This window comes from Pteropus medius, unplaced genomic scaffold (assembly GCF_902729225.1).
Source record: "Pteropus medius unplaced genomic scaffold, Ma_sr-lr_union100, whole genome shotgun sequence".
Taxonomy (NCBI): domain Eukaryota; kingdom Metazoa; phylum Chordata; class Mammalia; order Chiroptera; family Pteropodidae; genus Pteropus; species Pteropus medius.
In genome coordinates, this window is record NW_024346062.1 from 11878683 (window position 1) to 11890282 (window position 11600).

At 36.6% G+C, this 11600-nt stretch overlaps 1 long non-coding RNA gene and 1 pseudogene across 1 annotated transcript in view; one reads left to right on the forward strand and one right to left on the reverse strand.

Annotated features, from left to right (window-relative positions):
• The window catches only part of LOC120612532 (uncharacterized), a 91480-nt gene extending 79880 nt beyond the window's left edge, over positions 1 to 11600 (reverse strand). Inside the window, exons 1-2 of the long non-coding RNA XR_005655476.1 lie at positions 11470 to 11600; positions 7639 to 7764 (exon numbers count right to left, since the gene is read on the reverse strand). This is a non-coding gene — a long non-coding RNA (uncharacterized LOC120612532). The remainder of the gene's footprint in view (positions 1 to 7638; positions 7765 to 11469) is intronic.
• On the forward strand, positions 10372 to 10490 carry LOC120612625 (uncharacterized; annotated as a pseudogene).

The window sequence follows — 11600 nt, forward strand, 5'->3', positions numbered from 1 at the left end:
AGGTTGTGAAATAATCAAAGACCTCCTGCAATCTCAATAATAACACTGTGATTTGACAAACTGTCATCTAGGCATAGCTGAGAAGGCATAACTAAATTCACAGAAGCCCAAATTTACAGACATTGACAATAGTTAGTTTAGGAACTTCATGATCTTTTTTTGCAGAAGACTTGTTGTTCTCTTGAAGAAGAATATACCAATCAGGGTTTTGTGCGGATTCTCTGGTTTCACACAGTTTAGAAAAGAATCTTACCCAAAAATGAGTGGCTGAGAAAGTTCTTGAAAGCTTTACTTACTACAAACCAAATTATATTCAGCAGGTAGAAATTAACACATGGGCTAGATACAACCTATGATCACAAAACACACATGGAAGCCACAAGAGGCTGGAATATAGTGCTGCCCTATAATTATGTGGCTTTTTTCAACAGTCACTGTAAGCTTCTGTGGCTTCCATTAAAAATACCACTAAGGGTAATTGGCAGCAGGATTTTTCTGGTCTCTACCCATTCTCCCTCTCCCATTCCTGCTGGGCACTACACTCTCCTACAATCTTTGATCTGAGACTAGACAATGCCCCATAGTCTGTCATAGTATTTTCTAGATGGTTAACCAAATTTTCTATATGGTAAAAGAGAAAGGACTGATGGTGACTTGATATCTCCCACGATTTGAGTCACAGATTTCAGTCATCATCTTTAGGTCTGGTGTGTGCCCACATAAGGGAGATAGTAGAGGAAATTCTGAGAAAACCAGAGTAGGAACTAGAGCTGTCTTTATGCCTCCTGCAATTTCTAGCCTTAAATAAAACAATTCAAAACAAACAAAAGAATGACTTCTTCCTGTACGTCTGATAACTCTGTGTTGAATTATGTAATCATCATTTTTACCTGGCGTAGTGGTTCAAAGAACTGGCTTTGGAATCGGACAGCTCTACTTCTCAGCTAAGTGGCTTTGAGTAAGTAATTTAATATTTTCTTACTTCAGTCTCCTCATCCATAAAACATGGATAATAATGGCTAATATTGTAAAGGGGCTCGAAATGAGGCATGTACGTATTTAACAGAATGCTTGTTATATATTAATTATTCGATTGATGTTATCAGCATTGTTAGCAATGTTGTTATAGCAATTTCAGTAGCTAGTTTCCTTATTTGGTAATAGAGAATATTGACACTGGGGAAGATTAAGTGGCTGGCAAGCCAGAATTCCAACCCAGAAACTCTGCCTGCAAAACACATGCTGTTTCCACTACCCTTCACTATTTCCCACTTCGGGAAATAGAGTCAGAGCAGTTCAGAAGGACATGCTCACAAATCTACTAAGGTAGTCTAACCACCCACACGCAAAGATCTCAAAACACGTGTCCAGGCATAGAAATATATTCTTTTATCCTCAGCAACTATTACAGCTTCTCTCGTGGTGAGTAGTCCTGTGTTTGTCTCAATCCCACAGTAATAATGCTCACCGGGACACTTTCAAATGAATTTCTCAGCACCAAGGGCAGAAGAGAGCAAAAGTGATCATTCCTTTTTCCTTTCTTTCTTTCAGTGGAAAATCCATGACCTCTGTGACCCTCAACCCAAAGCCATAGCCCAAGGCTTGGTATAGCTAAGGGTGGAGGGGTGTGGGGAGGGCTGATAATGTTAGAGAAAGCCAACTAAGAACAGAAACAAAAGCCAGTAAACAGTGAAAGAAGCTTAGAAGGGGGAAGAAGGAGGGGGGCCTGGAAGCAGAGAACAAGACACAGAAAAAGGACTTGGAGAAAGACTGAATAAATTGTTTGCTTGTGCTGTTTAGCAAAATCAGCTAAACTTGGCTTTCAAAAAGTTTCACACAAAATCATTTTCACTGATTATTTTTTGGCACAAGAAATTTTGTAAAATTTGGAAATTCACAAAGTGACACAATTTGCTAAAAATGCCATTCAACATAATTTGATATAAACCACAGAAATCTTATTATAATTCATTAGAAAAACTTAAAAATGTGATAGTGTCCTGAAAACTTGGATTGTTTCCACAAGAATCACTGGCAGCTAAAAACCAGCATAAGAACCAAAATGCTCAGTCTATCTATTCACAGGCAAATGTCATGTGTCTTTTATGTGGTTAGCTTCACTTTAATATCCTGGAGCTATTTTGTAGCCATTTTTAGTCTTTCATTTTATTTTTTCCCCAGAAGTCAAATCCTTCAGTCCTTATACACGTAGGCAATTCTATATAAAATCTATATGACCCATTTATCAGCAAGGAAGCTATGCTTACTGTTACAACTGAATTCTTAAGATCTGGGTCTAGATTCTACTGCCCCATTGTTAAAACTGGCTTAGGCCCTGTGTGTGTGTGTGTGTGTGTGTGTGTGTGTGTGTGTATTGTAGCGTGCTGCATTGTATTCTGAATCTGAATAGGATAAAAGTGGTTAGCTTCCTAACAGAATCCAGCGCTCCTAATATAAATCTGGGAGGCACATGCTATACAATGAAAACAATCCTAAACGAACATCAGACAGACTAGAAAGCTACTGTCTCATTGAAGGAGAGGATTTTGTCTTGACCACCTAAGCAAATATCTTAGCAGATACTAAGTGCTCAGTAAGTTACAGGAAAGAACAGAGGAGAGTAGGAGGGAGAGAGAGAATGAAAGGGATGAAGAAAGGAAGATTCAGTTTAAATTTGAAGATACAGTAAAGTGAACTTGGACAAATCACAAACTTTTTAAAACCCGTTTCCTTGCGTATGAATGTGAGTAACACCTAACACCAATATTATTTATAGTCAGGGCATTGTGGTTTATCAGAGGTTTTTGAATACATTGTTATTAAATCATCGTATTATTTTTTTTATTGTTATTCCTATCATCATTGTATAAGACCATATAATAATAAAAAACAATTTATCTTTTCTCGACATTCCCCAAGCACTCTTTTGATAGCTCTCCCAGGCATATCCATGCTTTGTAGCTCCATGTTCTCAATCTTCCCACTCCCACCTACCAGTTTTCCTGCCAGGTGGGCTCCTTTCTAAATCCCATTTTCTAGAATCCTCTTAGACTTCTTCTCACTTAGATAAAAAATACTGATTTAAGGTATCTATTCTTTAGTCACCTGATTTACACTTGATAACCTGATAAATTCATATCAAGGTGACTGAAAATGAGTATTAGCTCTTGATATCCATTGCCACTCCCTGAATTACCAGACTGGAAAGAATAAAACTACATTTCTTAGGCTCCCTTGCAATTGGAGTTCCAAGTGCATTCTGGACTTGGCCAAAAGGGTGTATTTGTGACAAATTTGAAACACAGTAGAGGCTATCTTCCTGTGGCAGTTGCACTTGACAAACAAGCTCTAATAGTCACACATGCTGGCAGTGGCTGGGGTCCGATTTCTCCTCACTGCTCATCAGGGTCTGGGGTGAGAGGCCCAGGGCGGAAGCCATGGTAGCTTGGGCTTCAGTGTCTCTCTAACTGCTTGACTGCGGTGGCAATGGGACAACCAGAAAGCAGAACTCAGGGCAGCTCCCTGACTTCCAGCTCTCCCACTGGTTTTGTGAACTCATAATCCCCTGTATTAAATTCCTTTCTGCTTACATCCAGAGCAGCTTCTTTTTCAGCACTGACCTCTGCTGATACAGCAGTTAATGATTAATACAGGTTCCAGTTAATCATTCCATCCTCCCTACTCCCTTATTATTGTATTATTTATAATTATATACACATTTCACTTGCTGTGTTTTAATGCTTTATTTACCTATTTATGTCTTCTACTCTATTATTTTTCTTCATTCGAATACCGAACTTTACCCTATGACCAAACTGAATTTTTAGTAAAGATTCAATGTCTGCCGTGTTTCTATACCTAGTGCCAGTGTAAATGCATAGTGCTTAGTAGGCAACTCAATAACACAAGAACATGGGTGCACTCTCCACCTACAGGAAGGGCTGGTCCCGCATATAAATGCTTGAGTTGTTTGTATCACATCCATCATTAATGCTCTAAGAAGAAAAGAGAGCCTTTAAAAAAATCTATTTCTCTATCTAATCTATCTATCCTCACCCATGGATGTGTGTGCAGGCAAAATAACATGAAACACCAGTGTAATTATTTATATTATTCAGTGTTTAAAACAACCCTCTTAAGTAAAAAGACTAACAAACTGGGAGGAAATTTTTGCTATTTATTGTATTTACAATACAGGGAAAGAACTAAACTTTCTAATCTATATAGAAACCATAGAATTCAAAAAGAAGAAAAAAAACCCTATTAGAAAAATGAGTAATAGTTCACAGAAAAGGAAATACAAGTGACTCATAAACATATGAAAAGATGTTCAAATCACTCCTACATAGAAAAAATGCAAATTAAAACTACATCAAGATACCATATTTCACTATCAGGTTGGTAAAAATCCAAAAATTTGACAACCCCTAGGGTTGGCAAGATATAGAGAAACGGGAACAGTGATTCATTGCTGGTGGGAGTGTAAATAGGTATAATCATTCTGGAAGGCAATTTGGCAATATTTATTGAAATTACAAATGCATATACTCTTTGACTCAGCAGTTCCAATTCTGGGATTTTATTCTACAGATAAATTCACACATGGGCAAAATCATGAATGTACATGGTTATTTACTGCAGTAGTTCTTGTAATAGCAAAAGACTGGAATAATCTAAAAGTTCATCAATAGAGAACTGTTTAAATAAGTCATGGCACATCTAAATAACGGGATACTATTCTGCCAAAATTTCATACGGCAAAGTTCCATAGTACCAACATGTATATGTAAGATACATTAAGCAAGGGCGGGGGGAGGATTCAAATGGAATAGTATGCTACATTTGTTTAAAAAGTGGGGAAAGAAGTGGGTGTTAGCATTTTCTTATATAAACAATTTTTTAAATATTTGGATGTCTACACAAGAAACTAATAACAGAAATTATCTATTCTGTTGTAGGGGTAGAAAGCAGCAGATGGGGGACTGGGGAGAGGGAAGCTTTTGCTATGTTCAATTTTAATCTTATTAAATTTTAAACCAAATGCAGCTATTACTTAGTCAAAAAATAAATATTAAAATATTACTATTAAGAAAAAGGAGGTTATTTCAGTCTTATTTATCTGGCTTGGTCAAATCCTAGTATTTGGAGGTGCAACTCTCTGCCGTCTCCAGAAGTTTGTAAGCCAGGAAAGGGAGTCTACAAAGTTTTAAGAATAAAGTGATTGCCTACTGAGCACTATTTTTTTAATTTATTGGAAATACATTGACATCGCAGTAGGTTAGAGTCAGGGAAAATACCAGGAAGTCTTTTCCTATTTAGAAACATTCCCATATTAATTTTGTATTGATTTGATTTAATAATCTGCTTTTTCAAAATGCAAATACAGGAGACATTTCATACAACTATCTTGAAACTCGGTGAGCATTATTTAATTCGATAATCTCTTAAAGAATAATCCATATCTGCTGGGTGGGGGCTGTTTTCAACTAAAGGAAAGAGAACGGGGTTGGGGTGAAGATCCAAGCCTGTAGAAAGGGAAGGACTGTGTGAAAGTAGCAGTGGGCAGACAGCCCAGCAGACAGAGCACAGAGGAGAACGGGTAGAACTGGGAGAGAGAACGGCCTAGAGAAAGAGAGGTGAGAGGATGACTAATCAAAAGCCTTTTTCACTTTTGCTTGGAAACTTGCTGCTGGTGTCAACCACCTGGTTTCCAAAGATAATCAGTGTTCCTGGTGTCTCTGATACATAAATCCTACTTTGCAAATGCTCAAGATCATTGCAGAACCTTTGCTTTGTTGATCCAACAGGGAGCTAGTGCCTATTTAGCTTCATGGGTTTTTCTTTCCCTTTTTTTAAATACAAAAATCTGTACATATTTAATGTATATAACTTGATGAATTTGGAGATAAGTATATGTTTGTTAAATTATCACCACAATCTATGCCATAAACTTAGTCATCACTTCCAAAAGTTTCCTCCTGTCTTACCCTTTTTCTTTTTTCTTTCTTTCTTTTTTTTTTTTTAGATAAGAACATTTAACATAAGATCTCCTCTCTTAGAAAATTTTTACATAAACAGAACAGTGTTGTTAACTACATGCACTATACTATACAGTAGCTCTCCAGGACTAATTCATTTGCATAACTGAAACTTTGTACCCTTTGATTAGCATCTCCTCCACATCTAGCCCCTGGCAACCACCATTCTACACTCTGCTTCTTTGAGTTTGACTATTTTGGATGCTTCATATAAGCAGGCTCATAGGTTTCTAATATATATACTATATTTCATAATAGGAGCTAGAATAAGAATTATTTTGTGGTTTTCCCCCCTTAAACTCTACAGTAAAATTGATAGCTATTTAAAGAGTAGAGAATTAGGTGAGATTTTTACATTGTGAAAAACATGTATTTTGGGTTAGGTTTGTTATCACATAGGATATATGTGTACATAAACATCATTTCTGAACCAGCTGGTTCACTTGAAAGTCCAGTTTCAAACTGTTCGATACTCTCATTAATAGAAATTGCTTACATTGCGACATCTGCTAAATAAAACCAATGATAGTAAATAAAATGAGTTAAATCAACTATACTACAATCATCTAAGAACATCATGTCTTTCCCTTATATTCTAAAAAAGTCACTGTGCCTATGTTACCCAAACCAATAGCCATGCGGGATTAAACTTTCATTTAAATGCTTTAAGAATAAATTGTCAACTGTGGTGAATAGCACAGGTTCCTTTATACTGCTCCAGCAGGTGGATGTTCAGCCTGGTAGTAAAGAATATACAGTACTGGCAGGGTTGCGGCTCCACTTGGAGCAGTCACCAAAGTTCTTCATGTCTGTTTCAACACAAATTTTATCATAACTTTGAAGTGTTTTATATTATTGAAACTCTGTAGTGCATGTGCTATGCATATAGAAATACTTTTCCCACTGGTTAAGATGATATGATGCAGTCATGTGGGAAATGCTTTTACATTCATTTTTGCCGGCTTCCCATAATACTGTTGTTATACAAATATATGTGGTACAGACTACAGGGGGGCTGGTTGGCTGCCTGGCTGAGAAACAGGAGGCGTGTTTGAAAACAGAGAGCTCTGATTCATAGACTCCTAACATGTTAGAGACGGAAGGGACCTCGAGATTATAGAGACTAAACCCAATTTTTGCCTACGAGGAAAGTTAATAATTATATTCACGAATGCTATTTATCTTTAAAACACTATCTTTAATCAAATCACCCAGCTAAGCAGGGCCCGTTAAAAAAATAAAATAAAAAATTTTTAAAAACCGTAGCTATAGGGAAATTAAAAAAGCAAACAAGAAATGGGTATTCCACAAGAGGGGAGGAATAAAGGGTTTTGGCAACAGGGAGATATCCACCATTTTATAGATTTGGGAGTGAGCACACGTCACCTATTTTCAGGAACAGAGAAACTATGGAACAGCCGTTGCACTGTTTCGTGGAGGCGGGCAATGAACGGGTAAAGCTGCCTCTGTAACGGAAGTCACGTGGTCCCACTTAGGCCAGGAGTTTCACTCAGGGATACTAACACCGATCTCCTCTGTGGGCCACCCACCCCCAGTGTTTACCTCCATGCAGGCTTCAGCCAGGCTGCCTTGTCCTTACCATATTCCGCGTAGGATGGTCATGATGAATGGCTGCTTCCTCTGCTGATTCTTGAATAGATGTGTATGACTGAGAATTCTCACCTTAGGTCCTCAAAGCAATAACTTTCTTCCTTGCAAGATTTTTCTAAAAATAAAAGTTTTATAAAGAAAAACTTTTAGCATAAAATATTACCCTCAAAATTTATGTGTATTAAAACCAGCCTATCAATGAGGAGTTTTAATAGATCTGAATATATTATTTGGATGCAAGCCCTCTATATGAAATGATGTTCTTCCATTTCAGTTCACCTAAGGAATTTTTTCCGTACTGTTATACTATGACCACATTGTTACTTTATAGCTACTTTTTTCTTTTTTGGGCTAATATGTTAAAAAGAGCAAATCACTCAGACTGTGTGTATCATGATGTGTTGTAGAGAAGAAAGGATCCTATTTTCCAGACTGGACTCTGCTTTTAACTTGCTTTGTGATGTTGGGCAAATAAACTCACCTCTCTGAACCTTAAATGTCTAAAATATAAAATAAAGGCTAGGTTAAATGATCTCTAATACCGTCTGTAGTTTAAAGACTCTGATGTACTTTGGAGCCAATTCTATAAACATTTTATAAAGTTATCGCTGTGATTACTATTTTCATTATTTCAGGTTGAAATCTGAAACCTAGATGTAGGGATCACACTCAAACATTTCAACTTGGCAGCGTTCAGCTAGCCTTTAGCGGTTTATCTGGATGGGCGCACATGATGGTTAAGATGTCTGAAGAAGTACACAAAGTATTCTGTGGTTGACTTTGATAAGACAAAACGCTTTCTGCAGGGTGTGATTCAGATGAGCACACCAGGACACTCAGCCAAACTCATCTGAACTATCCAAACCCCTTGATTCTGCAAACTGGGTTGCAGATCTTTCAAGAACAGGCTTTCTCACAAAATTGCTGGCACTTTCTCTTCCAATCCCAGCCAGAAAAACAGTAAGCACAGCCTTTCTCATATCATTTTGGCATTTCTGGTCTTGGTCCAGGCTGGAAAATAGAAGTGCAAAAGCACTTAACTGAACATTTTAGAAGGTAAAGAAATGTTCAGTTCAAGTTTAGCTCTCAAATGGACAACGGGTTATTCTTTTATTCACTTCATCAGAACCCTCAATGGCAAAGAAATGTCATGATTTTCCCTCTGCTTTCAAAGTCATCTACTCTAAGTTCCATGTTAGAATCAGACAAAGCTCCTTATGTGCCTCTGTAAAGAGCTGTGCCAGGCTATTGGCTTGCGTTAGAATGTTGACTGGTATTCTTAATTCAGGTATCTCTACTTCAAGCCTGGAGTGAATAAATCATTGAACTTTCATTAGGAAAACATAAATGATTAGTGTTTTGAAATAAAATATATTTAACTCACTAAAGTTAACATAATAAATATATGCAACTTATTAATAATATATGCTTGCTTTTAACTATCCTTTGTCACTCCCATATTAGCAGAACTCTTAGTCAGATTTGTGTCATGTCTGCCTTGATTCTAGTTTTGGTCTGCCTCTATTCTCATTTTGTTCTCTGCCATGCACGTATGCAACTCTCACAAGTGTGGCACCAGTGATGGCCCCCACTGTTCGATAACAGGCTAGAAATTTCGTTTTATAGAGGTGATATGCTAATTTGGAAAACATCTGTTTCCAATAATGACATTGTTCAAATCATTATCTTCAACATAAAACCATTAACCATAATTTGACATCTAGCAATTTATTTTGCTATTTATTAATTTTCGAGTTTACATGACTCTGCTCCAGAGTAAATGCCCATTATAAAATACCTGCTTCAATATTTCTAAGATAGAAAGAAACTTCGTGACTTTAGGATAGGCAATGATTTCTCTAATGGATGCAAAAATCAATAATCATAAAAGAAAAAAATTAATAAACTAGACTCTTCAAAAGATTCCATTAAGAAAATGGAGAGGCAAACCACAGACTGGGGAAAAAAAATTCACAAAACGCGTATCTGACAAAATATTTCTATCCAGAGTACATACATAATTTTTACTACTTAGAGTCACAATTAAAAATGGACAAAGAATTTTGACAGACACTTCTCAAAAGAAGATATGTAAATGGCTAATAAGCATGTGAATATGTTTTCAACGTCATTAATCACCAGCAAAAGGCAAATTAAAATCACAGTGAGAAACCACTATATCCCCACTAGAATGGCTAAAATTAAAATGACCAACAATACCAAATGCTGGTGACAATATGGAGAAACTGGAACTCATATATTGGTAATGAGACTGCATAATGGTGCCTCTTTGGAAAATAGTTTGACAGTTTCTTATAAGGTTAAACATGTACCTACACCTCAATAATCCTACTCTAAGGTAATTATCCAGGAGCAATGAAAACATATGCCCATGTAAACAATTGTACTTGAAAGTTCATAGCTATTTTACCCATAATAGCCAAAAACTATTGGTTAAACAACTCATCTATACTAATAGAATGCAAAGTAGAACTTTCCTGGAGCCTGGGGTTGGGGGTGAAGAAGCCAGGAGAGTGCAGGAGGGAGTCTGACTAATAAAATACATTTGGAAATTTGGGGGTGATGAAAAAGTTCTATGTCTTGATTTTGATGGCTTATAGGTATATATATCAAAGCACATTAAATTCTATGCTTAAAATGGGTACATTTATCATACGTCAATTATACTTCAATAACATGATTTAAAAGATTGCTGTGAACAGTCTATGGCCATGCCACCCTGAACAAGACTGATCCCATCTGATCTCGGAAGCTAAGCAAGGTCGGGCCTGGTTTGTACTTGAATGAGAGACCACCTAGGAAGACCAAGTGCTGTAGGCGTAAAAAAATTAAACAAACAAACAAACAAACAAACAAATAAATAAATAAGGGATTGTAAACTGACAAATTCCTTGCAATCTGTGAGATCAAACAAGGGTTGCCTTGCCTTAAAAAAAAAAAAAAAAAAGATTTCTGTGAACAAACCCAAAAGTCTACCACATGTCAATTTCAAAAGGTTTTAGGGATCACCTCACTTCCTACTTTCAGTAAGAATAATAAGACTTCCAATACATGCTACAGAGAATATTTTCTTCCTATTTCTTTAAAGTCCTTTGCCACATAATTGTTTACTGTTAGATATCTTTTCTCAGACACTGCAGCAGCTAAAGTTAAAAACTATATATATTTTACCCTGCTTCAAATCCAGTTACATGTGAATTATGTGTGTTATGAGGTATAGGAACTTAAGCAACTTAACATCTTTGATCCTTAATTTCTTCATCTGTAAAATTGGAATAATAATACTTAGCTTATATGATCAATGTCTATCCTTCTAACACTATACCAAGCACAGAGAAGTTTATTAAAAAATTTAACAATTGTCATGATTATTTGATACTTGCACTATTGATAAGTTTCAGGTACCCACATTGCCCCTCCAAGAGCTTCCTTCCAAGCAGTGATCACATTAGATAAGGCAAGTAAGGCTCACAAACATTTAATTTATAATTTACACTGACCTCAAACTCAGAAGCCTATACTACATGTCTCCAGTTCTCAAGATGTGTCTAAACACATAGTCAAATCTTTTTATAAAAAATACAAATTCTTTACAATCTCGTCATTTATTGCTTCACAAACTTTCCTCTAGACTTCCTTCCAAGATAAAGCTGGCTAGACCATTGTTTTGCACATATTTTTTTAAATTGTGATAAAAATACACATAACATAAAATTTACCATCTGTATTAGTTTGCTAGGGCTGCCGTAACAAATACCATAGACTGGGTGGCTTAAACAACAGAAATTTATTTTCTCACAGTTGTGGAGGTGGGGGAGTCCAAGATCAAGAAGTCAGCAGATTCGGGCTCTCCTGAGGCCTCTCCCTTGGCTTGCCGATGGCTGCTTCCACACTGTTTCTTCACATAGTCTTTTTTCCAGGAGAACTATA